The sequence below is a fragment of the Stenella coeruleoalba genome (genome assembly GCF_951394435.1).
Source record: "Stenella coeruleoalba genome assembly, chromosome: 2".
Lineage (NCBI taxonomy): Eukaryota > Metazoa > Chordata > Mammalia > Artiodactyla > Delphinidae > Stenella > Stenella coeruleoalba.
This window is the reverse complement of record NC_137147.1, coordinates 36,472,906-36,483,806: the sequence shown is the minus strand read 5'-3', so window position 1 is coordinate 36,483,806 and position 10,901 is coordinate 36,472,906.

Genomic DNA, 10,901 nt, shown 5'->3' with positions numbered 1-10,901 from the left:
CAGATGCAAGTACAGTTGGCCCCTAGATTCACTTCATCTTGATCTCACATTTGAAATTAAGATAGTCACTTCATGGCACCATAGTTTTATACAAATCTCTGCTGAAAAGAATGTTCAATTTAGAGAAAGATACAGAATGAATCCACCATGAAACCCAAGCCGTGTGTTTTTATTGAAACCACATCTGACCAGCCATAAGGTAGAAATGGAGGGTGAGAAAGCGTGTGTACCTGTTCGTTTCTGAGGTTCTAAAGTGACACGACCAGATACAGCTGTCACTCTCTCTGCCTATATTAGTCTAATATCTGGCAATTAAATTCTATTTGCTCATTTGTTTCATTCAGCATTCTACTCACTCTGTGCCAGGGACTGGGGTGGGGTCTGGAAACTGGGAGATTAATTAGATGCTGTTCCTATGCTCAAGGGGCTCACACTCCAGTGAGGGGGAAGGTGATGTCTAAACAGTCAGAAGATGATGTGCTAAGTGCTTCCAAAGTGTATTCCAAAGTCTGCAGGTGGCAGTGGTGCCAGTGGCAGTCTCCAGTCACCAGGCGTGGTGGCAGCAGGGGGCTACCGGACTGGTTCGGCAGTGTGGTCTTGTCTGTGGTTATGGCTTCTTGTCCACTCTCCTTTAATTCTTGTATGTTTTCCAAGCCTTCCTGGTGATTCTACCCAATGTACTCCCAGTAAATTCTCTTTCTTCTTAAATCAGCCAATGTTGATTGATAGACTGCTAGTTTCAGGTTATTAGGTATCCCTCCAGGATTGATTTATGAATGTAAATGCAGGACTAAGCCTCACCCAGGTGTGAAAATGATGAAATACTTCCATGTCAGTTGGTAAATAAACACTGCTCCCAGCCCCCTGAGGCCCCAGGCTCCCTGGTCCCTCCCCTGGGACCCTCTCTCTCTTCCCTACAATCCATAATCTCAAGGTGTTACACTGGGCACAGGTGCTCTGGTACTACAGGTGGCATTCTTTCTGATTGACAGGTGCCTCTGGTGGTGCATCTAAATGTACACGGTATACGTATATGTTATGTATGTAAGTATATATAAATATCAAAAACTCAGGATGAATTCGTGTCAAATGGGAACTTACTGCGCATTCTGTGTGGCTAATGTGAGACCTTTCCATATAAGCACATGTAGATTTATTCCCTTTTCAAATGGCTGCTTGGTATTTCATTACAGGGATTTAACTACAAATGATTTAACCAATTTGGGGAGGTTTTACAAAATAGAGATATCCTTCCCCCACAACTCAGTACCACCTACAAGGGTGTGGCCAAGACAGCAGAGTAGGAAGACCCTGAGCTCAACCAAAATGACAGCTGTTTATAGAGCAGCTATCAATGAGAACAACCTGAAGGCTGGCAGAGACATCTTCTACAACTGAAAATATAAAGGAGCCACAATGAGATGGGTAGGAGGGGTGGAGTCACAGTATAGTCAAGACCCACACCTGCAGGTAGGGGACCCACAAACAGGAGGATGACCACAATTGCAGAGGTTCTCCCCAAGGAGTGAGGGGTCCAAACCCCACACTGGGCTCTCTAGCCAGGAGGTCCTGCATTGGGAGGACGAGCCCTCAGAACGTTTGGCTTTGAATACCAGTGGGGCTTAATTTTAGGAGACCCAGAGGGCTGTGGTAAAGAGACTCCACTCTTAAAGGGCACATCCAAAATCTCACACGCTCTGGAACCCAAGGCAGAAATAGTCATTTGAAAGGAGCCTGGGTCAAATCCACCTGCTGACCTTGGAGAGCCTCCCAGAGAGGCAGGAGACAACTGGGACTCACCCTGGGGACACAAGACACTGGCGGCGGTCATTCTGGGGAGCTCACTCTATCACAAGGACACTGGTGGCGGCAAGTGCCATTTTAGAATCCTCCCTCTAGCTTATGAGCCCCAGGACCCAGCCTTGCCCAGTATCAGTCCTGGGATGCCCCTAGCCAAGCAGCTAGCTGGGCTGGGACACAGCCCCACCCATCAGCAGGTCAGCTGCCCTAGGCTCCTCTAAGGCCCCCAGCTACCCTGGGACCCAGCCCTACTCACCAATGGGCTGGTACTAGCACTGGGATGCAACCTCACCCATCAGTGGGGTGGGGGAGGGCACCAGCCCCAGGAGCCCTTAAGCCTCAGCCCTGCCCACCAGTGGCCCGACATCAGCTCTGGGACTCCCAAGGCCCTGCATCCAGAGATCCTGGGACTCAGTTCCATCCACTAGTGGGCCAGCAGTAGCCCCGGGCCCCCTGGCCCTGCAGCCAACTGTCGAGATCCAGCCCCACCTGCCAGTAGGCCAACATCAGGTCTAGGACCTCGAGCCCTACAACCAGAGAACCCGAGACTTTGTATGGTGACAGATGGTAACTAGACTTATCATGGTGATTATTTTGAAGTGTATAGAAATACCAAATCACTATGTTGTACACCAGGAAGTAACGTAGTGTTGTAGGTCAATTATTCTTCAAAAGTAAGAAACAAACCCATAGAAAAAGAGATCAGATTTGTGGTTACCAAAGGCGGAATGTGGAGATAGGTGGGGGTGGGCGGAGGGGGAATGGGGTGAAGGTGGTCGAAAGTTACGAACTTCCAGTTATAAGATACATAAGTGCTAGGAATGTCAGGTACGATGTGATAATATACTACTGTATTATGTTATATGTGAAATTTGTTGAGAGTAACTTCTAGGTGTTCTCATCACAAGGAAAAAAATATTTGTTTTCTATTTCTTGAATTTTGTATCTATATGAGATGATGGATGTTCACTAAACCGTGGTAACGATTTCATGATGAATGTTAGTCAAATCATTATGCTGTACACCTTAAACTTGTGCAGTGCTTGTACTGTACTCGTACTGTGCAATTACATACGGTAATTGTACAGCATGTCAATTATATCTCAATAAAACTGGAAGAAAAAAAAAAACCACCTACAAGATGGAGATTCAGGAAGTCTAGGGAGAGGCCGACCATGTGAATTTTCCAAACTCTCCAGGTGGCTCTCCAGGTCTGGGGTTTATTGGCATGAGCAGTGCATCAGTTGGCCCTGCAAACATGAAAGCAAAGAAAAAACCATGCAACTTCCTTTATAAAAGAAGGCCTGTCTTCTTCTTTCTAGGACACAAGATATAAAATAAACAATATAAAAACTTGTGTTTAAAGACTTCCAGTCCTTAAGTTTATAGTTGCCCTGGCTTGCTACCAGATTGCAATTTTTCTCTGTTTAGCAATAACTAAAAGGAATGTCAGTCTAGAAACAAGATGAGGGGCAGAGCCCTCTCAGTGAGTTCCGTATATACAGGCCAAGCTTTTGCTTCCAAAGAACATTGCTGTCCCTCTTGTATTTAGAAAAAATTCAACTTTGGTTGTCTTCCAGTAACTGAGCAGTGGCCAAACATCAGTATTTCTTCAAATTTGAAAGTGAATCTTGATTTTTTTTTTTTTTTTGTAAGTCGGCATAAAGCTCAGATAATCAACTACAGTTCTTGGAAAGGATTAAACTGTAATTCAGTTCAGCACTTCCAGGCAATCTGGAAGCTAGAAAAGTATATTTATGGGAAAAGAGGTTTATATAAATACTTTATTCAGTGACCCACATGATAGAGTTGAGAATAAGCGTCTTGTGTTGGTGGATGATACCAAATTAGGTCGAGTTGCTAACATCCCAAATAGTGAGAACTAAACTCCCTGTGACCCTTTTAGATTGGCCTTGACACACTTTTAAAAAATGACCCATACCACAAATACAAGATGAAAAGTGGCTCACAAGAGCTATAGTGAAAAAAAATATGAGATTTTCAAAGTTAACAACTATGTCACAAGTACAGAATTAGTCAGCAATAGAGAAACTATTGAGAAAACAGACAAACAAAAAAACATGATACTGGAATGTTAATGAGGAAAAGATAAGCAAAACTCCTGAATACTTTTCCCGCATATGGCCTGGGTCAGGCCTTAAGTGGGAAATACTCCTATCCAGTTTGGGTCTTCATAATCTGGAAGTCTATCTAAAAAAAATAAAATGTGCCTGAAAAATGTGGGTGACTTATGAGATAGGGGGGGAAAAATCTCTGAAAGAAAAATTAAGCTAATTGGAATTATTTAAATTGCAGAAAGAAAACTCAGAAACACTTTAGAACTGTCTTCAAATATTCATGGTGTGATTATGGAGTGCTGAATATCTTTTTCTCTTTTCTACAAAAGACACAACTGGAAATCAAGAGGTAAACATGCAGTAATTTGGATTAACTTAGATCTGAGGACATGTGTGCTTGAAGTAGATTAGTGTACTGGGCAGCTGTGTATAATACCTAGAATGTACAGACCATGGACTCTGGAGCCAGACTGCTTAATATCTATGAGCCTGACTTACCCGCATCCTACCTCAGTTTGCCCATCTAAGAAGTGAGAGGTCGATACTGTCTGCCTCATAAGGTTGTGGGGAAGATAGTATGAGATGACGTAGGCAAGCCCCGAAAGGATGTGATTACTGGCTGATCACTAAGGATGGTAAAACTTCTAGAATGGACTCCTGGAGGGGATTCTTGAATCTTTTCCTAGACTGTCTCGAACTTATGGTTAAATTTATAGTTCTAATTTGAGACAACTTTGTGAACAACACATGGCATCTACACGAAACATCTCACACAATATTTTAGCCATCATTTCAAAATTGTCTCACTCTATCACATTCTTTTTTTTTTTAATTTATTTATTTAATTTATTTATTTTTGGCTGCGTTGGGTCTTCGTTGCTGTGCGCAGGCTTTCTCTAGCTGCAGTGAGCGGGGGCTACTCTTCGTTGCAGCGCGTGGGCTTCTCATTGCGGTGGCTTCATCTTGTTGTGGAGCACAGGCTCTAGGCGCGCGGGCTTCAGTAGTTGTGGCACGTGGGCTCAGTACTTGTGGCTTGCGGGCTCTAGAGCACAGGGTCAGTAATTGTGGCGCACAGGCTTAGTTGCTCTGTGGCATGTGCGATCTTCCCGCACCAGGACTCGAACCTGTGTCCCCTGCGTTGGCAGGCGGATTCTTAACGACTGCGCTACTAGGCAAGTCCCTATCACATTCTTATAACACAAAATTATAAGTCTTGTGCACCCAGCTGAGACTGCCTTGCACACAGTACGCATATGCGATCAGGTGGATTGCAAACCTGGACATGGCTCGTGAGAATATTTGCTCCTTGGTCTTTTGATATTGCAGACATATTATCAAATAATCTTCATATCATATACCTTGGAATATATTCATGTCTGAAATTTGTGTTAATGAGCCAGTTTAATTCAATTCAAATAAATTCCATTTAGTTCAACTAAGTATTATCGAGAACGTGTGCTGGGCCCTTGGAACAACAAATGACTTGTTCTCTGCCTTTAAAGACCTCACGGTCTTACAAGAAGAAGAAGCAAAAATAGTTCATTTTAATATCACGTGACAGAAGACAAATTTCAGGGGCAAATTGCCATGGAAGCATAGAGCCTGAATGATGATTTTTGCCTGGGAATCACCAAAGGCTCACAGAAGCCCAGACACTTAAGTGAACTTTGAAGAAAGAGGAGAGCAGAGAGAATTTCTCAGGTGAAGCTGAAAGGAGGTCTAGAGAGTGACAGCTTCTATTGGGTCCAGGGGCTGGGTTTTTGTTATTGTTACCATTATTATTGTCTTTATACATTACCATTATTACTTTGACTAAGTCATGTGGGCATAAATCTGTGACGTTTCTAGATGGACATGAACATGAAGCAGTATTTGAGGCAACAGGAACTCAAAAGGCCATGGGTTTAAGTTGCACCTCTGCTTTGCAGAAAGATTTCAAAAGCACCACTAACAACTCAGAGTAAGAATCTTGGTGTGTATGTGCATGTGTGTGTATCCATCTACGTATTTATCTTTTGCCATTCTTACACATTTGGACCAAGACAACTTCTAAATAGTAAAATAATAAATGCCAGAGAAAGATGTCCGGTCTGTGAGAAATGGAAGAGAAGGCACTCTTTCTGGATCCTCGTTTGGAAGGATTCTGGTCATATCCGCCCAATCACAGGGGTGTATGAGATGTAAGCGCTCTTCCCCGTTTATCTCAGCGGTCCAAACTGGTGAAAGCATACAGCATTCTACATGTAATGTGGGAAACTTCAAGAAATTTCAACCCCCTACTTGCTGTTACTGATGCCGAAAACTTGGCCTCTGTGCACCGGTGCCGAATTGAATCTTGGAGACAGAGTGTTGGGTGAAGTAGAAAAGAATAGCTTTATTGCTTTGCCAGGCAAAGGGGGACACAGCGGGCTCAGGCCTCAAAAACTGTGTGTCTTAACCTGGGGGAATTTGGTGAGGAGTTTTATAACAATGGTTCAAGGGTGGGGTTGCTGATAGCGATCAGGGTGTGTGCAGGGCCTGTACTCCCTTAATCTGGCCTCAGGTGGTCTCCTGATCTTTGAAGACGGCTTCATCAAGTAGTTAGCATCTTCCATTTGTTGGGGGTTTTTGTTCTGCAGAAGAGCTCAGAGATATCGTTATATGTATCCCTTGACCTACCAACAAGAAATGGAGGACATGGAAAGGTTTCCGTGCTCAGGAGCCCCCACAGGGTCCTGCTCGGTTTCATTCCGAAGGTTTTTAGGACAGGAATAGTAGGAGAAATGGTAAGAAGAGAGGAAGGAAAGCTCGGAGGAGGACACAGGTGTCCTGCCGAGTCAGGTTGAGTGGTGGTTCCAGGGGTCTCTCCTAATATCCCTCCAGGCAATGAGGTTGTTCTGCTGTTTTCCTCAATAACAAGAAACGGACCCTGTTATAAGTCAGGCCCTCCTGCGGTTACGAGGAGGGCAGCCGTGGCACCACTGACCACGCTGGTCCCCACCCAGCAGGCTCAGGATCCTGGGGGACAAAGCTGCATGTCTGTCCCTGGACACCAGCAAGTCTCTGGAATGGCGAACGGCCCCGGCAACATTGACAGGAAGGCTTTATTTTCAGGGCTGGGTGGGGGAGAAGCAGCTGAACGAGGACTGTGCGGTGCTTTGCTGTGGTGCAAGGTCAAGGCTTTTTTTCAAAGCAAATGACAGATTGTTCTTTGTCCATCTGTAGCTAAGTGACACCCGAGGCCCCAGGAGGAATAGTTGGTGCCCATCACGGGACGCCACGCCCTCATCACATGCTTGTGTCAGGCTCTAAAAGGAGTCTGATGAGCTGGCCTGCCGCCCTGCCCCTGACCTCTGGCCAACAACTCTACTTTCTCCCCCTTCTCTTCTCTGGTGTCTGGTTTCACAGATGCCAAGTAAAAACCTCATTGATTCAGCATTTGAAATCACTGGAGCTGAACTAACTAAAGTTTTCCCTTGCAATATACCTTAGCAAAGGGCTTAATAAATAAACAGAGATAAAAAATTGTTAGAGGAAGAGGGGATTTAACCCAATTAAAATTATGAATGTATTGAAAAGATTTTAAGTAGGGTTGATGTGCTAGTCCTCTGGTGGTTGATAGGTTTTATATTTTGGCCCATCTCCAATTGATTGGCACAATGTTGAGAAAGATTATGCATTTAAAACAAAGGAGAGAAAGAAAAGAAAGAAAGATTATATTTATTTATAATATAATCTTTTATTATATATATTTAAAACAACACTGTGATTGATTAGCAATGTCTGCGCTGGGCTCAAAGGGAGATACAGGAGTGGTAGTAAATAGGCCAGGTATTTGCTTCCTTAAGAGTGCTCAAACCTCTTTTAGAAACAGAGCTGTGTAGAAAACAAACAAATGAAATGGAAGCAAAGAACATTAATTAAGCATTTATTGTGTTCTAGGCCCATGCTAGATACTGTAATTAATTTTTTCATTTGATTCTCTTTGTACTCTGAAAAGTAGTCATGATCATCCCATTTTACAAATGGAGAAATTGAATCCTATAGAGATTAAGGCGACAAGGGCCAGATGGCCAGTTGGCAGCAGAGTCAGATTTCAAACTCAGGTTTGGTTGATTCCAAAGTCCACTCTTCTTTCAATTAAAATAAAAGGACTTCTAGTTGACAATGCATTAAATGAATCTGTATGTTAAAAGGCTTCAGTATGTATGGGAACACTTTCAATTCAAATAGTTTAAGTGGAGGTAAAATGAAGTAATTAAAAAATAGTAATTCAAAAGAAGAAAAAGAGAGAAAAGGAACGAAGACAAGATGTGACAAATGGAAAACAATGAGCACGACGGTAGATTTAAATCCAACATAGCAATATTTAGATACATAAACAGTCTAGGCCACCCCTAGTAAAAGGCAGAGATGATCAGATTGAATGAAAAAGCTAGATCCAACTATATGCTGCCTATAAGAAACACACTTTAAATATAAAGATGCAAATAGTTTAAAAGTAAAAGGATAGAGAAGGATAAATCAAAAGAATGCTGAGGTAGATTCAAAAATAAGAAATATTGCCAGGGATAAGGAGGTACATTGCATAATAGTAAGAAATAATTTGATTGAGAAGACATAACAATTCTAACTGTGTAGTACCCGATAACAGAGCTTCAACACGTCTAAAATACAAACTGATAGAAGAAATAGAGAAACCTACAATTATAGTTGGAGATTTCAAGACTCTTCTCTCAGTAGCAAGGTAGAATAAGCAGACAAAGCAGACAGAAAAACAGTGAAGATAGAGAAGACCAAAACAAAACTATGAACCAAGTTCACCTAATTGACCTCCATAGGATATTCCACCCAACAGTGGATACCTATTCTCTTCAAGTGCACGTGAAATATGCCCCACTATAATCTGGACCATAAAGTAAACCTTAGCAAACAAAAAAGAATTGAAATCAAAGTATGTTTTCTAACCACAGTGAAATTAAACTAGAAATCAATAAAAGAAAGATTTCTGGAAATGTCCGGTGGGTCAAAGAAGAGATCACAAGGGAAATTAGAAAATATTTTGAATTGAATGAAATAGTCGAAAATGCTGACATTTTTACAAAGTCCACCTGGTCTGAATTAGTGTGATTCGCTTGCAGGTTTTCAGGCAATGTGCCATTGGGGCAATTTTATTAAAATACAGGAGCAAGGATACCATGCCCTCCTCAGTCTTTAAATGAAGAGCAGACGAGTAATGTCTGTACAGCGCCTTCCCCTTCTGTTCCCACTCTTCCTGCAGCCCTGGCTCTTCCCTGGTTTCAGATCACAAAGGAACACATACGCAGTGGAACTGCACTCCAGACACCATCCTAGTGTTGAGTATTTCTGGGAGAGCACCTTGCCCACGATACAATCACTGTGCAGTGAACCAGGAGCTGGGGGCAGTAGTCAACTGTCTTCCTGGCTCTGGGTTTAAACACTGTCAGATAACACCAAGTATGTCTTGCCCTGTTGCAGATCTCTGAAGAGAATCAGAGGCCTGTGTGAAATTCATGCCATCATCATGGGTGAGAGGGGCAGAACGGGGCTTATATAACAGGAAAAACCAACCCAAGTATGGGGATGTACAGATTACATGTTATGAATAGTAATCATAACATGTATCTACTACTTACTCTGTCCCGGGAATCCTCTCTTTGAACCTTACAGTAACCCTATGAGGTAGGTGCATTCTGCAGAGGAGAGACTGAGGCACAGCGAGTTAGATAAATTACTTGGAGTTCCACAACCAGCAAGTGGACAGACCTTGGATTCCATTCAAGCGGTTTGCTCTGGCAGCTGAGTGGCTCAAGAGGCTTCATAATGAAACACATAGTCTCAACCAGTCCCCACAAGGACCCCTGAGGGAGGCCTCGTGATTAAATGGGGAAATGATGCTGGAGGAACTGACAGAGACCCAGAGAGGTTAAATCACTTACCTGTGGTCGTTAGGCTGTTATGGCAGATCTCGAGATAGGACTCAGCCCTTCTAATTCCCAGGCCAGTGCCCTTTGCATCATACAATGCTGCCTCCCTCACCTGGGAGCCCTGGGAGAATCACTCATATTTCTTACATCCTGGTGTATATACTTTCCCAAGCACCAGTGTGACCAGCTGTAGATGCACGTATGAATATGATGAAAAGAGCAGAGGCGGTATTACTGGGGCACAGTTCAGAGAGCTGCCAAGTATGAGGGAGAGGGAAAGGACTGGGGGTTATGGGACTATGTGGGTCCATCTAATATGGATCTGGTCAGAGAGTCTCAGGTCACACACATGAGCTGTGTGACCTCAAGAAAGTTACTTAACTTCTCTGAGCCTCTATTTCCTTGTCTTAAAAAATGGGGTAAAAATACTAATGGCTTCATGGGGTCACTGTGAATATTACAATGGTCAAAGCACATAAAGCACCTAATCCATTGCCTGCCTGGCACACAGGAAGTACAAAGGCAACATTGGCACATTTTCTAAGTGTTGCTTCTAAGAAGTGATTGCTTGTGTGTACGCTCCTATAACTATAACCTCTGGTTGAAAACAAACAAACAAATAAATGAGTTTTTCTCTTCCCTTCTTCCCCTCTTGAGAGTGGTGGTTTCTACCCTTGTGACTTCCCCAGGTGCTCATCAGCCTGCGGGCTATGAGACATTTGCCTGTCAGGGCCTGTTTCCACAGTCCAGCTCAGAGCCTCTCTCTGCTTTTAGTACACAACTACCATTTAGGAAATTCCTCCCTGGGTCCAGAGAGGGTGTGTCCAGCAGTACATTTTTTGTTTGTTTATTTGTTTTATCTTTTTTTTTAATTAAAAAAGTTTTTTAGTTTTATTTTTTATTTTATATTGGAGCAGTACATTCATTGCAAAGTTCAGAAATGGGAGAATTCCATCAGAATGCTTCATAGACTATGCATGTATATTCCATGGGGACAAGAGTGCCTGTAAAAAGAAGCTTGTTTTTTGCTTCCTAGTTTTGTACATTCTACTTCTTCTGGAGAGGGTTAAGGCTCCATTTGAGATTTGTAGAGATA